Source organism: Acomys russatus, chromosome 3 (assembly GCF_903995435.1).
Source record: "Acomys russatus chromosome 3, mAcoRus1.1, whole genome shotgun sequence".
NCBI classification, from domain to species: Eukaryota; Metazoa; Chordata; class Mammalia; order Rodentia; family Muridae; genus Acomys; species Acomys russatus.
The window spans coordinates 44,003,940-44,022,239 of NC_067139.1; the positions used below are offsets into that span (position 1 = coordinate 44,003,940).

General features: G+C 38.4%; 1 non-coding gene across 1 annotated transcript; it reads right to left on the reverse strand.

Annotated features, from left to right (window-relative positions):
* Positions 1-13,802: 13,802 nt before the first annotated feature.
* Positions 13,803-13,909, reverse strand: LOC127187321 (U6 spliceosomal RNA). The gene has a single exon (XR_007830467.1). It is a non-coding gene; the product is annotated as a U6 spliceosomal RNA (small nuclear RNA).
* Positions 13,910-18,300: the final 4,391 nt, after the last annotated feature.

The window sequence follows — 18,300 nt, forward strand, 5'->3', positions numbered from 1 at the left end:
TTATGATAAATAATAATGTGCCAACAGAAGAGAAAATAGTAAATACAACAATCTTCATTAAACAAATATTAGACTGGAGGAGTAAATGCAGATCTAGTTAGCTTTTCAGTATACCACAGAAGATGCTAGATGCTCGGCAATTTCCCTCATCATCTCACTTAACACTTAAAGCAAACCTGCAACATTGAAATCAAAGTCTTGGCCTCACTCACATCTCCAGGATTGGCAAGTCATGGGTAGCTTAATTCATTGCTCTAGGAGTTTATTGGGACCAAGAGATATCTAGGCTATTCTCTTCATGGTTCATGGTCACTTTCCTGTACAGGACAATGGGCCCTGTTTATTCATGTGGTGGGAAGGGGTCCATAGCTACGAGATAGGCAAAACAGCTGTACTCAAGTGCTTATAAACTGCTGTTGGCCCTGCTGATATTCTGTGGCCCAAATCTGAATTCAAAGGGGTATAAAGAGCAGAGTCTGTTGTTTTTCTTGGATGTGAGAGTGACTGATACCCTTATAATATGGCAGGAATATAGAGAACAGAAGAAGTTGTCAGCTTTTATGTTCTACTGATGAAATCTAAAGGGATCCAGGATGGTATTAAACCCCAGGAAGCCTCCTTCTAAAGCCATATTATTTTCCTTAGACATGTTTTAATAACACTCTTATGACATTTTCTGTAGACTTAATATAATGAGCAAGTATTATTCTGAGACTTGCAGCCATGTGTTGGTTAATGATGGGGACATGTTCCAGGAAGTGTCATTATTTGAAAAATACAGAGTATGTATGCAAAATCTAAGTGTTATACTGTACTCTGTACTGCATGCCTGGACTTTATGTTATGGTCATTGCTTTTAAACTAGAGACCTGGACAACATGTTGTTATATTGAATACTACAAGCAACTGCAGCACAGTGGTAAGAAATTATATGTTTGAACCTGCCAAAACAAAGAATGCAGAGCAAAAATATGGGGTGATCAGAATTTTCAGCTCTTTTATAGTCTTAGAGAACACCATACAACATCATATCTGCCTACTGATAAAAAATTATAACATAAGCCAGGCGTGGTGGCACATCCCTTTAATCCCAGCACTCTTGGAGGCAGAGACACGTGGAGGGCTGTGAGTTTGAGGCCAGCCTGGTCTACAGACAAGTCTAGGACAGCCAAGGCTACACAAAGAAATCTTGCCTCAAAAAAATGAAACACAAATATTATTTTAATAAAGAAAGAGAATAAAAACTGTTATGAATACGTTTAGACACCCTAGGCTCTAAGGACCAGTGGAATAGCCACATTGTTTTCTTAACCTTTTGTCAGTATGCCTCTTGGTTCTTAGACTTTGAAGGTGTCTGTGGAACTCACTGCAGACACTCAGCACTAGCTAGGAATCATGCCATTGTATATTATGTGAGTGGTTCCTGAAGTCACAGAAACTGTCCTATTGTTCCCAATCTAGTGTCATATCATATGAGCCAATCCATGACAACTAATGATTTCAACTACAGGAGTGCAAAGAAATAGTGAACCCAGGATGGGTGGGAATAGTTACCAGCTACGTTCATTGAGCCTTGGGCATCAGGGTGTGGGAAAGCCTTTAAGTTCTGCATGGTAAGATACTGTGTGCATGAAAGAAGTGAGATGTACATTCTGTCATTCCTTCTTCAAATATGTATCGAGAGCTTGGTACTGGACAGAGAGATGGCAGATAAGGCCCTGACCTGGTGGAAGTTTTCTTTCATTAAAAGAGAGAGAGAGCAGGTCAACAGACCTCAGATGTGCTTCTAGCACAGGGTTGTAAATGACCAGCAGGGATGGTCCAACTAGGCCTTTCTGAGGAGGACATTAGAGCAAGATCCAGAATGACAACGGGAAGGGGCTGTTCACATTAGGGTATGGGGGTGGGCATCTCAGGGGGTATGCAGAGTGAATGGAAGCCATAGCTCGTGAGGACTGGTATGCTGCAAGGGAGAAACAGAATAGAATGAGTGCAGCACTTGCTTCTCTCCCCTCTAGTCTCCGCCACTCCCCTGCATCATTCACTGCAGTGGCTCCATAAGAAAACAGTTCCAAAACCAGCAAGATATATAAAAAAAAAGTCTAATAAAAATACCTGTTTTAAAACCAGAAATATGATTTGCCACCCCTAGACAATCCTTTTGATTTATTTAATTTTACACATTTGATAGTTTATGGATTCAAAATCAGCATTCATAAGGGGGGTGATCATTTCTTTATTAAAAATCTAATACCAAAATATGACTCTAATACACTAGTAAATGCCTGTGAGATGAAATGGTTTTGAACATATCTGTGTGTGATTGTCACTTAGTAATTACAGTAACATTATGAGCTAAGAACTCTTACATCTGAAACTGGTTAAAAAATAGATTAAGAATTATAGCATAATTTCCTTTGGTGTTCTAAAGCACTAAGATCATTAAAAAGAAATTTTCCTGATAGAATCTTTTCAAAATGTATTTTTGTTGTCTTTCTACTTCTTGTGTAATTACCCTGTAGTTTGTCAGGCAAACCACAGCGTCACTCCTTTTAAACATTAGTGTCATCATTATTTTAACTTAACCAACTGCTATTGACTTAGCAAATATTTACAGTGTGTTGCTCTGTACCTAGCCCTGGAAGGTATTAGGCATAAAAACACACAGGGCAGGATGTCTGCATTCTGGGATATCCATTAAAGCTTTCCAAGTGAAAATTTAGAATTTGCCACTCACTAAAATTCTTCAATATTATAGAGCCATCTCTTATGGTATATTATTTCCTAGCCTACATGGTAAATAGAGAAATGCTTCCAAATCTTATTAGCAACTCTTGTGGTTTTAATGTAGTATGTTCCCCAACATAGGCTTGAAAACTTGGTTCCCAGCTGGAATCTGCTTGGCACCTTTTGAAACCCTTAAATGGTAGAGTCTTGTGAGGTCAGCCAGTGGTGAGCCTTGGGCTTGTATAGACTGAGTCATTTCCTGTTCACTTTTTTTACTTCCTGATGGAATGTGACTAGATGGCCTCCTTCCCTGCCACCATGCCTTTTCTTCTTGTTGTCATGCTGTCCCTACCATGGCAGGATGATTTCCTTGAACTTCAACCAGAATAAACCCCTTTTCCATTAAATTGCTTCCTGTTCACATCAACTGGAGAAGCAGCTCATGGAACAACACAATGGGGTTTTCTATGGGTGTTGGAGGGTCACTAAGACAGAAGTCATGGGTTATGCCAGATAAATGAAAAGGTTCAAATGCAAGTAGCTCAGCTGGCTCTGTAGACACTAAGCATTTGGTGTGTGTGTGCGCGCTCACACACGTGCGAGAGCATGCAATGGAACACACCCAGATACAACAAAAGAAAAACTTCAGGGATTGAATTGAGTGGTACATTAAGCAAATGCTAGGCTTCAAGGCATGGCCTGTGATCTAGTTTCTAGAATGCCACCAGCTAGATGTACAAAAACTAAGGTGTTAACAAAACCCAACTCTTACTATGGAGGCTTACAGTTTTATCATTATCTTTTGGGCAGATATGGGTGATAAAGGAATAGTAGTTGAGTCATTGATAGGAGACGCAACATCTTTGAGGCTGTGTGTTTCTGTATTTAAATATATATATAATTTATTTTTGTTTTGTGTGCATGGAGTTACAGACAGGTATGAGTTTCCATGTAGGGATAGGACTTGAACCGAGGTCAGGCCCTCTGAGCTACCTCTCCAGCCCCAATAAGATCTATTACACTTTGCTTAGAACTCGGCCACAAGTAGGCAAGTAGACCCTGTAAGCCCGTGTGCTTCCATGTAAGCAAGCTGAATAATACTTCACCTTAATAATGCTATTGTGGTTAGCATTTATGTTTGCTCAAGAAAATGTCCACTGTAGCATGTTTGGTATTTTGAGGCACTGTGAGAAAATCTGCTATTGGAAACTAAATAATTTAAAAGGTCAATAACCAAAAGACAAGATGTCTGCTTCAGAAACATTTGACTTAATGACAAAATTTGGACAAACATTACTATAATCAAATCTCCAGAGGGTACTAGCTTTGTAATTTCTGTCATTTTAGGTTCCAATGAGAACTCTTCCATTGCACGAAAATTGCAAAATCCAAGTGAAAGAGAACTGCAGACATCATACAGTATGAGGGTACTTCTTGATTAAAAAAAAAAAAAGGTAATTATGAGCTTCAAAATGTTGTTTAGTGACTGATGCTGGCCCATAGGATCCCTGGAAATGGTTTCAATTAGACAATTTGTGAGTCCTTTCTTCCTCTGGCTGGTAGAGTAGAAGACTACAGTAGGCACTCTTGATCCGAAAAAAGTCCAAGAACAGATCCAATGTGTAACTTCTGGTGGAGGTCAAGGAATTAGCTGGGAAGAAGTGTGGCATATTTTTCTGAAATGCTGGAAATAGTTTGTATCTTGTTTGGTGTGCTATTTACACCTCAGAACTGTGAATTTTAATCTATGTAAATTATACCTCAATTAAAAATGAACAAAGCTGAACACTTCAGATCAATGCACTTTGGTATATGTAAATTATACTTTAATTAAAAATGAATAAAATTGCATACACCAGACATGTTAAATATAGTGATTCTCAGACATTATTCTTTTGTTAATGAACTGATTTTCATGTAAATATTGATTTCTACTGAGTTAAATGGGTCTTTGTTATTGTAATTAATTAATTAATCAATTAACTTTACATCCTGGTCATAGCCCCATTCTACTTCACCTCCCAGTCCCATGCTCCCTCCCTTTCCTCCATCTCCACTCCCCTAATTCCTCAGAAAAGGGGAGCCTCCCAGCCCATCCACCCCAGCTCATCAAGTCACATCAGGACTGAGCATATCCTTCTGCCCTGTGGCCTAGCAAGGCAGTCCTGTCGGGGGAAGGAGTCAAAAAGCTGTCAAGAGAGTCCATGTCAGAGACAGCTCCACTCTCCTTACTAAAGGTCTCACATGAAGCCAGAGCTGCCCATCAGCTACATCTTTGTAGGGAGCCTAGGTCTTGTCCATGCAAGGTCCTTGGTTGATGCTTCAGTCCCAGCAGGCCCCTCTGGGCCCAGGTTAGTTGGCTCTACTGGTCTTTTTGTGAAGCTCCTGTCACCTCCAGGTCCATTTCTCCCTCCCACCCCTCACTTTTCTACAAGGCCCCCTACACATCACCCAGTGTTTGGCTGTGAGTCTCAGCATCTGTTTTATACCACTTCTGGGTGGAGCCTCTGAGAGGCCAATTCTGCTAGGCTCCTGTCTACAAGCATACCCGAGTATCCTTAACGGTATCCGGGGTTGGTTCTCTTTCAGGTGGGTCTTGGGTTGGGCCAGGCATTGGTTGGACATTCCCTCAATCTCTGCTCTATCTGATCTATCTTTATTCCTGTACATCTTGTAGCAAGGTGAATTTTGAGTCAGAGTTTTTATTGGTGGGTTGGTGTTCCTCTCCATCTACTATGAATCTTGTCTAGTTAGAAGGTGTCCTATTCAGTGTTTATGGGCCCTGGCACTGTGACTCTCTGGTAGAGGCCCTCTCGTATCCCCCAGGAGCCTATGGTGACTTAGATCTCCAGCTTGTCACAGAGTTGCCTCTGCCCACAGTTTCTGTTTTCTCTGCAAGCCTTTTGACCTCCTGCCTGTGATATCCCCAGGTCTGATATTAACCTTCATGCCTCTCTTCTTCCTCTTTTACCTTGTTCCCTCTCTTTAACCACTACCTCTGTCTATTCTATTTCTTCTTCTGAGTGAGATTTAGGCATCCTCCCTTGCATCTTCCTTGTTACTTACCTTCTTTGGGTCTGTGCATTGTAGTAGTTAGTATGTCTATCCTGTAAATAAGTCTAAAATCCACCTATATGTGAGTATATTCTCTGTATGTCTTTCTGAGTCTGTGTTACCTCACTCAGGATGATCTTTTCTAGTTCTATCCATTTGTCTGGAAATTTCATTATTCCTTGTTTTTAATGTAACATGGTTTATTTATCCATTCTTCAGTTGAGGGCCATTTAGGTTGTTTCTAGATTCTGGCTTTTACAAATAAAGGTTCTATAAACATAGTTAAGCAAGGGTCTTTGTTTTATGTTGGAGTGTCTTTTGGATATACATCCAGGAATGGTATAGCTGGATCTTGAGGTAGAGCTATTCCCAGTTTTCTGAGAAAGCCCCAGTTTGAGTTCCAGGGTGGTTGTACAAGTTTTCCCTCTCACCAGCGATGGAGGAATATTCCCCTTTCCCATATTTTTACCAGTACGTGCTGTCACTTGAGTTTTTGATCTTACCCATTCTGACAGGTGTAAGACAGAATCTCAGAGTCATTTTGATTTGCATTTCCCTGATGATTAAGGACATTGACCATATCTATAAGTGCTTCTCTTGGTCATTTGAGATTCCTTTGTTGAGAATTCTGTTTAACTCAGTGTCCCATTTTTTAATTGGGTTATTTTGTTTGTTGTTTAATGTTTGAGTTCTTTATATATTTTGGATATTAGGTCTTTGGTGAAGGATATAGGATTGGTGAAGATCTTTTCCTTATTTGTAGTGTGCCATTTTTTTCTAATGACAGTGTTCTTTGCCTTACAGAAGCTTTTTAGTTTCAAGAGATCCCATTTATTAGTTGTTGATCTTAGAAGCTGGAGTGTTGGTGTTCTGTTCAGGAAGTTGTCTCCTGTGCCAATGAGTTCAAAGCTTTTCCCTGGTTTCTATTCTAATAGATTTAGTGTATCTGGTGTTATGCTGTGGTCTTTGATCAACTTGGATTTGTGTTTTGTGCAGGGCAATAAATATGGACCTACTTGTATTTTTCTACATGTAGACACCCAGTAGACCAGCACCAGTTGTTGAAGTTGCTGTCTTTTTCCTATTTTATGGTTTTTTTTAGCTCCTTTTTCAAAAATCAAGTCACCATATGTGGGTAGGCTTATTTATGAGTCTTTGACTTGATTTCGTTGATCAATCAGTCTATTTCTGTGCCAATACTGTACAGTATTTATTACAATTGTTCTATAATGTAGCTTGGATTCAGGGATAGAGGTATGTCCAGCACATCTTTTATAATATAGGATCATTTTAGCTATTCTGTTTTTTTTCTATATGGAGTTTAGAATTGTTCTTTCAAAGTTTGTAAAGAACTGTGTGGGTATTTTGATGAGGATAGCATTGAATCTGGAGATTGCTTTTGGTAAGATGGCCATTTTTACTATATTAATCATACCAATCCACGAACATAGGACATCTTTCCAACTTCTGACATCTTCTGCAATTTCTTTCTTCAGAGACTTAAAGTTCTTGTTATATAGATCTTTGATTTGCTTGGTTAGAGTTACAACAAGATACTTTATATTATTAAAGCTATTGTGAAGGGTGTTGTTTCTCTAATTTCTTTCTCAGCCCATTTGTCATTTGTATACAGGAGAGCTGCTTTTTTTTTTTAATCTTGCATCGAGACACTTTATGACAGTGTTTATAAGTTGTAGGAGTTTTTTGGTGCAACTTTGAGGGACACTTATGTATACTATATCATATCATCTGTGGATAGCAATACTTTGACTTCTTCCTTTCTTTTTTTTTTTAATTTTTATTTCATACTGGGATTTTTATTTTTTTATTTTTTTTAATATATACTTTTATTTTATTACACATGTGTAAAACAAACTACATACAGCAGGGAGGACCATGTGACAATCATGAGAATACCGAGTACTATATATGTTACATTCATAGTGACTTGGCCATCTGTATTCATCTCCTTTGAAGTAAGTGTTTTTCCTGTCTTGTTGGGTCTAGATCTCCGAATGAGATTCAATATCTATCTTATCTCAACTCTAATAGCTTAACTTCTGTATCTGGATCTAAAACAATCTTGTCCCCTAACCAGCTAAACTTGGTTATAGAACTATATTATCTTGTCTTCAATGCACCTCAGAGACTTGAGAAGGAATAAAACTTAAATTCCTGAGTGAACCAGCAGTGTGGGTTAGCAGTTTCCAAAATGTACAAATTGACTTAAGACAGTTTACTGCCTGACTAGTCACCCAATACACGTTATAACGTTGGAGACTCATCTTCAGCTTTCTGGTTTATTATTTCTGCCAGACTTGTTCACAGGGCAGGAACTATTGAAGACTTGCTTACCCTGACTTGGCAGAGTGCGGCCATAGACTCTGCCTTCATCTAAATTGCCCATTTTTAGGCAGATTCTGTTAGTGGAGGAACGAGGACATTTTGCCCAGTTGTTATTTTGCCACCTTTGAAGCCATGTTCATAAGGAGGCTCTTTGATGCTCATCATCTTCTTTGAGGTCGGCTGGGTGTTGTCAGGAGTTAACTTGTCTTGTTGTCAAAGAAATTTAAGATTGTGAGGGCAACTTTAAGTGCCATATTCTGTGTGTCTCTGAGGCTTTTGAAGACCTTATTCAACTATTTTACCTCATATATTGCTATAGTCATATCTATCTGTTAGACTTAGGATATATATTCTTGTGTTAAAATCTGCCAGTTATTTGACATGCCCATGTTTTGTATCAATATATTGAATTATATAGCAAGGATTTAGACATACCCTTCATTATAAGTAGCAAATTAAGCCCTTAAGTTAGGGAGAAGGTTCAATCATCTAGCTTTTGTTCTATCCTCCCTCTATGTTCCTAAATCTTCCTTTCATTCTTTACAGCTCCCATCTCCTTGCCTACGTATGCAAGATAAAGGCAAAGAGAGACGTTCCTGTGTTTCCCCTAATTTTTTCTCTGTATAAGACCAATATTGACTTATGACCACCTCCCGATGAGAATAAGCCTTTGTAGAACAGGCAAACATACCGCAACCTATACAGCCATGCCCCTCCCCCCCCTTTGAGGGAATGGAGCATCGTTCTCTTAAGGTTTCTTCAGATTCAATTGGGGCACATAATACTTTGGAGTGGGCTCCCCAAAATTGGAGAGAATGGTTAAACAATCTAGTGATTGCATTTGTGGTTCACTTTTTAAATGTTGAGAGATTCCAGGATTAGTAGGAGATTGCAGTGGTGGTCCTAATTGGATCAGAAGTTTTCTACAACGTTGTTCAGGAAGCTGTCCAACTCTGATGAGTAAAAGGAACAGAATCACCCAGGGCTGGATATAGGAGGATGCAGGATATCAGTGTCCATTGTGCTGGGGGGATTGATTCCTCTCAGGTCTGATCCAGCTGGTTATTTTGTTCTGAAAACACAATCTCTCACAAGTATTATACAGTTCTAACATTATAATTGTATGAGGTGTGCAGGATGCCCAGAACAATTAAAGCTAATTTTCTGGTCATTGTATGGGTTGACGTAAAGCATTTACAAATCTTCTTTCTTTCCTTACTAGTAATGGCCTCTAATAGTAAGTCACAGAGAATCTGTGGTCCACATGAGGCCTCTCTATGCCTATACATTTATACCTCTGCCAGTCTCAGAACTATTCCCATGTGGTGGGATTAGGAATATAAATTACCTGCTTGTTCTGTAGTTTGAGTTCTTTACATCTCAATTGTGGACCCCTCTCTCTTCCCCTCCTGATCCCACCCCCTCCCACATCTACCCACGATCCCATCCCCTCTCTCAACCCCTTTTCCTCCCTCCCCTAGTCCTTAGATAGGGGAGCTCTCCTCCCCTACCATCTGATCTTAGTTTATCTAATATCCCCTGTACTATATATGACCTCTTCCTGTGTGGCCTGACTGGGCCACTCTACACACTCGAGACTCTGTCCAGTGTCCAACTTTAAGTCTCCGTAAATGTCCCTATGTCCTGCTGGGTGGAGTCTCTTCTAGGATGTCTGTGTTGGTTTAAAATCCACATATGAGTGACTATATACCATGCGTGTCTTTTTGGGTCTGGGTTATCTCGCTTAGGATGATCATTTCTAATTCCATCCATTTGCCAGCAAAACTCAAGATTTCCTTGCTCTTAATAGCTGAATAGTATTCCATTGTGTAGATGTACCAGTTTTTTTTTATCCATTCTTCAATTGAGGGACATCTCGGTTCTTTCCAGGTCCTGGCTATTACAAATAAGGCTGCTATGAACATAGTTGCACAAATGTCTTTGTTGCATGGTGGGGCATCTTTCAGGTATATGCCCAGGAGTGGTATAGCTGGGTCTTGGGGTAGAGCTATTCCCAACTTTCTGAGAAAGCGCCATATTCCTTTCCAGAGTGGTTGAACAAGTTTGCACTCCCACCAACAGTGGAGAAGTGTTCCCCTTTCACCACATCCTCTCCAGCATGTGTTGTCATTCGAGTTATTGATCTTCGCTAATCTGATAGATGTAAGATGGAATCTCAAAGTTGTTTTGATTTGCATTTCCCTGATGAGTAGGGATGTTGAGCATTTAAGTGTTTCTCAGCCATTCGACATTCCTCTTTTGAGAGTTCTCTGCTTAGTTCTGAATCCCATTTGTAAATTGGGTTGTTTGGTTTGGTAGTGTTTAATTTCTTGAGTTCTTTATATACTTTAGATATCAGCCCTTTGTCAGATGTAGGGTTGGTAAAAAATTTTTTTCCCAATCTGTGGGCTGTTTCTTTGTTCTGCTGACAGTGTCTTCTGCCTTGCAGAAGCTTCTCAGCCTCATAAGGTCCCATTTATTAATTGTTGATCTTAGAGCCTGAGCTGTTAGTGTTCTGTTCAGGAATTTGTCTCCTGTGACAATGAGTTCTAGGGTCTTACCCACTTTTTCTTCTAACAGATTTAGTGTGTCTGGTTTTATGTTGAGGTCTTTGATCCACTTGGACTTTAGTTTTGTACAAGGTGATAAATATAGATCTATTTGCATTTTTTTACATGTAGACATCCAGTTGGACCAGCACCATTTGTTGAAAATGCTTTCTTTTTTTCCATTGTATCGTTTTGGCTTCTTTGTAAAAAATCAAATGGCCATATGTGTATGGATGTATATCTGGGTCCTCAGTTTGATTCCATTGGTCAATTGGCCTATTTCTATACCAGTACCATGCTGTTTTTATTACTGTTGCTCTATAGTACAGCTTGAGATCAGGGATGGAGATTCCTCCAGTAGATCTTTTATTGTATGGGATTGGTTTAATTATCCTGGGTTTTTTGTTTTTCCATATGAAGTTGAGGATTGATCTTTCTAGTTCTGTAAAATATTGTATTGGTATTTTGTTAGGGATTGTATTAAATCTGTAGATTGCTTTTGGTAGGATGGCCATTTTTACTATGTTGATTCTCTCAATCCATGAGCATGGGAGATCTTTCCATTTTCTGATATCGTCTTCAATTTTTTCTGTAGAGACTTGAATTTTTTTTCATATAGGTCTTTCAATTGCTTGGTTAGATTTACTCCCAAATATTTTATGTTGTTTGAGGCTATTGTGAAGGGAGTGGTTTCCCTAATTTCTTTCTCTGCCTTTTTGTCCTCTGTATACAGGAGGGCTACCGACTTTTTCCTGTTAATTTTGTATCCTGCCACTCTGCTGAAGCTGTTTATCAGCTGTAGGAGTTCTTTGGTTGACTTCTGGGGATTGCTGATATATATTATCATATCATCTACAAAAAGGGAAACTTTAACTTCTTCCTTTCCTATATGTATCCCCTTTATCTCCTTTAGCTGTCTTATTGCTCTAGCTAGGACTTCAAGTCCTATACTGAAGAGCAATGGAGAAAGTGGGCAACCTTGTTGTGTCCCTGAATTCAGTGGGATTGACTTAAGTTTCTCGCCATTTAGCTTGATGTTGGCAATAGGTTTTCTGTATATAGCCTTTACTATGTTTAGGTATGTGCCTTGTATACCTGATCTCTCTAAGACTTTTAGCATGAAAGGGTGTTGGATTTTGTTGATGCTTTTTTTGCATCTAAAGAGACGATCATGTGATTCTTTTCCTTCAATTTGTTTATATGATTAATTACATTGATGGATTTCCTTATATTGAACCACCCCTGCATGCCTGGTATGAAACCTACTTGCTCCTGATGGATGAGATTTTTAATGTGATCTTGTATTCAGTTTGCAAGAATTTTATTGAGTATTTTTGCATCTATGTTCATAAGGGAGATTGGTCTAAAATTCTCTTTCTTTGTTGGGTTTAGGCATTAAGGTGATTGTGGCTTCATAGAGTGAGTTTGGAAGAGTTCCTTCTGTTTCTATTTTGTGGAATAGTTTGAGGAGTATTGGAATTAGCTCTTCTTTGAAGGTTTAGTAGAATTCTGCATCTGTCGCAGAGCTCTTTTTGGTTGGGAGACTTTTGATGACTGCTTCTATTTCCTTAGGGCATATAGGACTGTTTAATTTGTTTGCCTGGTCTTGATTCAACTTTGGAAAGGGGAATTTATCGAGGAAATTGTCCATATCCTTTAGACTTTCATTTTTTTGTGGCATATAGGCTTTTGAAGTAAAACCTAATGATTCTTTGGATTTCCTCGGTATCTGTTGTTATTTCTCCCTTCTCATTTCTAATTTTGTTAATTTGTGTACTCTCCCTTTGCCTTTTAGTGAGTTTGGCTAAGGGTTTGTCTATTTTGTTGATTTTCTCAAAGAACCAGCTCTTGGTTTTGTTGATTCTTTGAATTGTTTTCTTCATTTCTAACTTATTGATTTCAGTCCTGAGTTTGATTATTTCCAGCCATCTACTCTTCTTGGGTGTATCTGCTTCTTTTTTTTTTCCTAGAGTTTTCAAGTGTTCTATTAAATTGCTTATTAAATTGCTTATATGCGATGTTTCCAGTTTCTTTGTGAAGGCACCTAGTGCTATGAATTTTCCTCTTAGCACTGCTTTCATTGTGTCCCAAAGGTTTGGATATGTTGTGCTTTCATTTTCATTAAACTCTAGGAAGTCTTTGATTTCTTTCTTTATTTCATCCCTAACCCAGTTGTCATTGAGTAGAAGATTGTTCAGTTTCCATGTGTTCGTAAGCTTTTTGTTATTTCTAATGTTGTTGATGCTCAGCTTTAGGGCATGGTGGTCTGATAGGATGCAAGGGATTATTTGAATTTTTTTTTATATCTATTGAGGCTTGTTTTGTGGCCAATTATATGGTCTATTTTGGAAAATGTTCCATATGGTGCAGAGAAGAAAGTATATTCTTTTCTATTTGGGTAGAAAGCTCTGTGAATGTCAGTTAGGTCCATTTGATTCATGACCTCTGTTAGCGTGATTATTTCTCTGTTTAATTTCTTCCTTGAGGATCTGTCCATTGGTGATGGTGGCGTGTTGAGGTCTCCCACTATTATTGTGTTGGGATCAATGAGTGATTTAAACTTTAAAAGTATTTTCTTTTACAAATGCAGGTACCCTAATATTTGGGGCATAGATATTTAGGATGGTGATGTCCTCTTGGTGGATTTTTTCTTTGATTAGCACAAAATGTCCTTCTCGATCTTTCTTAATCAATTTTAATTGAAATTCTATTTTGTCGGATATTAAAATGGCTACTCCTGCTTGCTTCCTGAGACCATTTGCTTAAAAATTTTTTTCCAGCCCTTTATTTTCAGGTAATGTCTATCTTTGTTGATGAGATGTATTTCTTGAATGCAACATATTGAAAGATCTTGTTTTTGCATCCATTTTGTTAGCCTGTGCCTTTTACTGGGGAGTTGAGACCATTGATGTTGACAGATATTATTGACCAATCATTATTGGATTCTTTTATTGTGGAGTTAGTGGTGATTATGTGTGGCATGTCTGTTTTGGTTTTGCTGGTGTACGCTTATCAGTATGCTGTATTTTCTTGGGAGTGGCTGCTCTCGTTGTGATGATGTTTTCCTTCTACTATTTTCTGTAGAGCAGGGTTGGTGTTTAGATACTGTTTAAATTTGTTTTTTTAAGAAATATGGAACCCTTCACAAATTTGTGTGTCATCCTTGCGCAGGGGCCATGCTAATCTTCTCTGTATCGTTCCAATTTTAGTATATGTGCTGCTGAAGTGAGCAGGACTTCTTCCTTTCTGATTTGTATCCCTTTGGTCTCCTTTATTTTTCTAATTGCTCTAGCTAAAAACTTCAGGTACTATACTGAAGAGATATGGAGACATTGGACCACCCTGTGTTGTCCCTGATTTTAGTAGGAATGCTTTGAGTTTCTTTCCATTTACTTTGATGTGGGCTATTGGCTTGCTGTATACTACCTTTATCATGTTTAAGTATGGGTCTTGTATCCCTGATATGTCCAAGATTTTTTATCATGACAGGGTGTTGTATTTTGTCAAAGGCTTTTTCTGCTTCTAACGAGATGATCATGTGATTTTTTTTCTTTCAGAATGTTCATATTATGAATTACATTGATGGATTCTTATATGCTGAACCATCTCTGTATCCCTGAGATGAAACCTACTTGATCATGGTAGATGATATATTTTATGTGTTCTTGGATTTGGTTTGTGAGTATTTTTGCATTAATGCTGATGAGTGAAATTGGTCTGAAATTTTCCTTCTTTGATGAGTCTTTGTGTGGATTAGATATCACGGTGATTGTGGGTATGTAGAATGAGTTTGGTAATGTTCTTTTTGTTTCTATTTTCTGGAATAGTTTGAGGAGTATTGGTATTAGCTATTCTTTGAGTGTCTGGTCTAATTACATACTAAAACCATACTAAAACCATATGTCCCTGGGCCTTTTTTGGTTGGGAGACTTTTAATGACTGCTTCTATCTTATTAGTCATTATAGGACTATTTAAACTGTTTACTGGATTGTGAATTAACTTTGGTAGGTGAAATCTATTGAAAAAATTATCTATTTCCTTTAGATTTTATAATTTTGTGGAATACAGGCTTATGGAGTAAAAACTAATGATTCTTTAGATTTTCTCAGTGTTTGTCATTATGTCGGATTTTGTTAATTTGGATACTCTCCCTCTGCCTTTTAACTAGCTTGGCCAAGGGTTTGTCGTTCTTTTTGATTGTCTCAAAGAACTAGCTACTGATTTCATTGATTCTTTATATTATTCTTTTTATTTCTAGTTTATTGATTTCAGCCCTGAATTTGATGATTTCCTGTCATCTACTCCTCTTTGGTATATTTGCTTCTTTTTGTTATAGAGCTTTCAGGGGTGTTGTTAAGTTGCTGTTATGTGATCTCTCCAGTTTCTTTATGAAGGCACTTAGTGTTATGAACTTTCCTCGTCCCACTGGTTTAATTGTGTCTTATAGGTTTGGGTATGTATGCCTTCATTTTTATTGAATTCTAGAAAGTCTTTAATTATTTCTTTATTTATTTCCTGACCAGTGGTTATTGAGTGGGAAGTTGTTCAGTTTCCACCAGTTTGTAGGCTTTCTATTGTTGTTGAGTTCCAATTTTAACCCATAGTGATCTTATAAGATGCAAGGGGTTATTTCAATCTTCTTGTTTATGTTGAGGTTTGCTTTGTGACCAAGTATATGTTCACTTTTGGAGAAGATTCCATGAGGTACTAAGAAGATGGCCTAGTCTTTTGACTTTGGGTAAAATGTTTGTAGATATCTGAAGATCCATTTGATTCATGATGTTTATTTGTTTCATTATTTCTTTATTTAGTTTCTGTCTCATGATCTGTCCATTGGTGAGAGTCGGGTGTTGACGTCTCCCAATAACAATTTTTGAGGTTTGATGTGTGATTTAAGCTGGAGTAATGTTTCTTTTATGAACATGGATGCCCTTGTGTTTAGGGCATATATGTTCAGAATTGAGACATCATCTTGGCATATAATACCTTTGATGATTATTAAATGTCCTTCCCCATCCCTTTTGATTAGTTTTGGTTGAAAGTTTATTTTATTAGATACTAGACTGGCTACTCCAGCTTGCTTCTTGTGTCTATTTTCTTGGAATACCTTTTTCTAGTCCCTTACTCTGAGATAATATCTGTCTTTATTGCTGAGGTCTGTTTCTCATATGCAGCACAATGATGGGTCCTGTTTTTACATTCACTCTGTTAGCCTGAGTATTTTTATTGTGGAGTTGAATCCATTGATGTTGAGACATATTAACGACCAGTGCTTGTTAATTCCTGTTATTTTGATGTTGGTGGTGGTAGAATGTGTGTGTGTTTACTTTTTTTTTTTTTTTTTTTTGATTTTTCAGATGTGGGGTTATTTATTTCTTGTGTTTTCCTAGGTGCAGTTAGTTTCCTTGGTTGCTTTTCTTCTAGTATCTTCTGTAGGGCTGGACTTGTTAATAGGTATTGTTTAAACTTGGTTTTGTCAAGGAATATTTTGTTTTCTCCATCTGTGGTGATTGAAAGTTTGCTGGATATAGTAGTCTGAGATAACATCTGTGGTCTCTTAGTGTCTGCATGACATCTGACCAGTCCCTTCTGCATTTCAAATTCTCTGTTGAGAACTCAGGTATAATTCTGATATGTTTGTGACTTGGCCTTTTTCCATTGCAACTTCTAATATTCTTTCTTTGTTCTATATATTTAGTGTTTTGATTATTTTGTGGTGGGAGGTTTTATTTTGTTTTGTTTTGTTTTTTTCTGGCCCAATGTATTTGGTCTTCTGTAAGCTTCTCGTATGTTTATAGGCATTTTTTTCTTTAGGTTAGGAAAGTTTTTGTCTATGATTTTGTTGAAAATATTTTCTGGGCCTTGGAGCTGAGTGTTTTTTCCTTCTTCTTTTTCTATTATTCTTAGATTAAGTGTTTTCATAGTATTCCAGATTTCTTGGATGTTTTGTGTCAGGGACTTTTTTGTTTTTATTTTTATTTTTATTATTTTTTTTGACTGATGTATTGATTTCTTCAGTTGGTCTCCTGCACCTGAGATTCTCTCTTTCATCTCTTATATTCCACTGATTATGCTTGTGTCTGTAGTTCATGTTCTTTCCCCTAGCTTTTTCTTCTGTAGAATTGTGCCAGATTGTGTTTTCTTTATTGCTTCTAATTCCAGTTTTCAATGTTGAACAGTTTTTATTCATTTAATCTCCTATTTGATTGTATTTTCCTGTATTTATTGAAGGGATTTATTCAATTCCTTCATCAGTTTGATTGTATTTTCCTGTATTTCTTTGAGGGATTTATTTTCCTCCTTTAAACCTTTATCATTTTCATATCCTCAGATTTATGATTATTCTCTTGCACTTCAGGTGTCTTAGTATCTCCAGGGCTTGCTGTGGTAGGATAGCTGGTTTTGAGTGGTGACATATAGTCCTGGGTTTTGTTGTTTGTATGCTTACACTGACCTCTAGCCATCAGGTTATCAGTGGTGATAGCAGGCCTGGTGGTCTCCAGTGGACAGGCAGTTCAGGAGTAGGTAAGAGGGCTCTAAGCCAAATGTTGCTCAGGTCTGCACAGGCTGCCTTGGGTTGGCAGACAGACAATGTGGATCATAGCCCGAGTACCACATACCTCTGCTGGCCTTTTCCCAGGTCAGACAGGCAGGTCCAGAGTCAGAAGGGAGAGGGCTCTAAACTGAATATAGCCTTGTCCCCTACTCCCTACTGGCCTTTTGGGGATGGTGTACAATGGGTGTTGGGTCCCACCTACAGCTCACCTCTCTACTGTATCCCATATGGGATACACAGATGAGGGAGATCACGAGAGGGCTTTGGCATTATGAAACCAGCCATACAGTGAACAGATGCTGGCTTTGCAGATTCAGATTCAGCCATGCAGTTGTTTGGTGTCTAAATAGGTGTTGTTCTCCTGGCACTTAGATTTGACTGGGCCCCACCATCTTGGACACATGCCCTGTATGCTTATATTGTCCAGCTGGTCTTGGCAGGGGGACCAGTAGAACTGTGGGTGCATTGGCATTGGTATGGTGACCCTGAGTATCTAGGCGTTGCCCTCAGGGAATCAGGAACGATCCAAGGTCTGGTTGCTGAAGCGGAGTGCCCCTGTAACTGGGAACCCACTTTTGTAAGGTCAGAACGCCCCAGGACTTTGCGTAAGTCTCCTAGACCCAGGAGACTGCTTCAGGGGGCCTGGAACTGTGTATCCACATCTCCCAGAATGTCCCCTCATGTCTGTTAAACACTAACGTTAGTTTTGTGGGGTCTGCCGTTAGGTTAACTCACTGCAGTCGCTGGACTTCTGTGGCCATCTTAGAACTCCTAGTCTTTGTTTTATTTATTTGGCAAATAGCAATTTAAGTATAGCTTAAAACCTGTAAAATCTAAAGAATTTTTTTTAGTTGAAATTTATTACAGATGGTATTGTGAGCTAAGGCTTACGCCCTAAATCCATTATTGTGCTGCTGGCTATATGTCAAAACAAGTTAGAGTCATTTTAGGAGAAAGAAACTCATCCCTACTATATTGACTTGTGGTTCTTTTTTTTTTTTTAATTGATGATTAATGTGAGACGCCCACCCAATTCTCTATGGGAGGCACCACCCACAGGCTGGTGG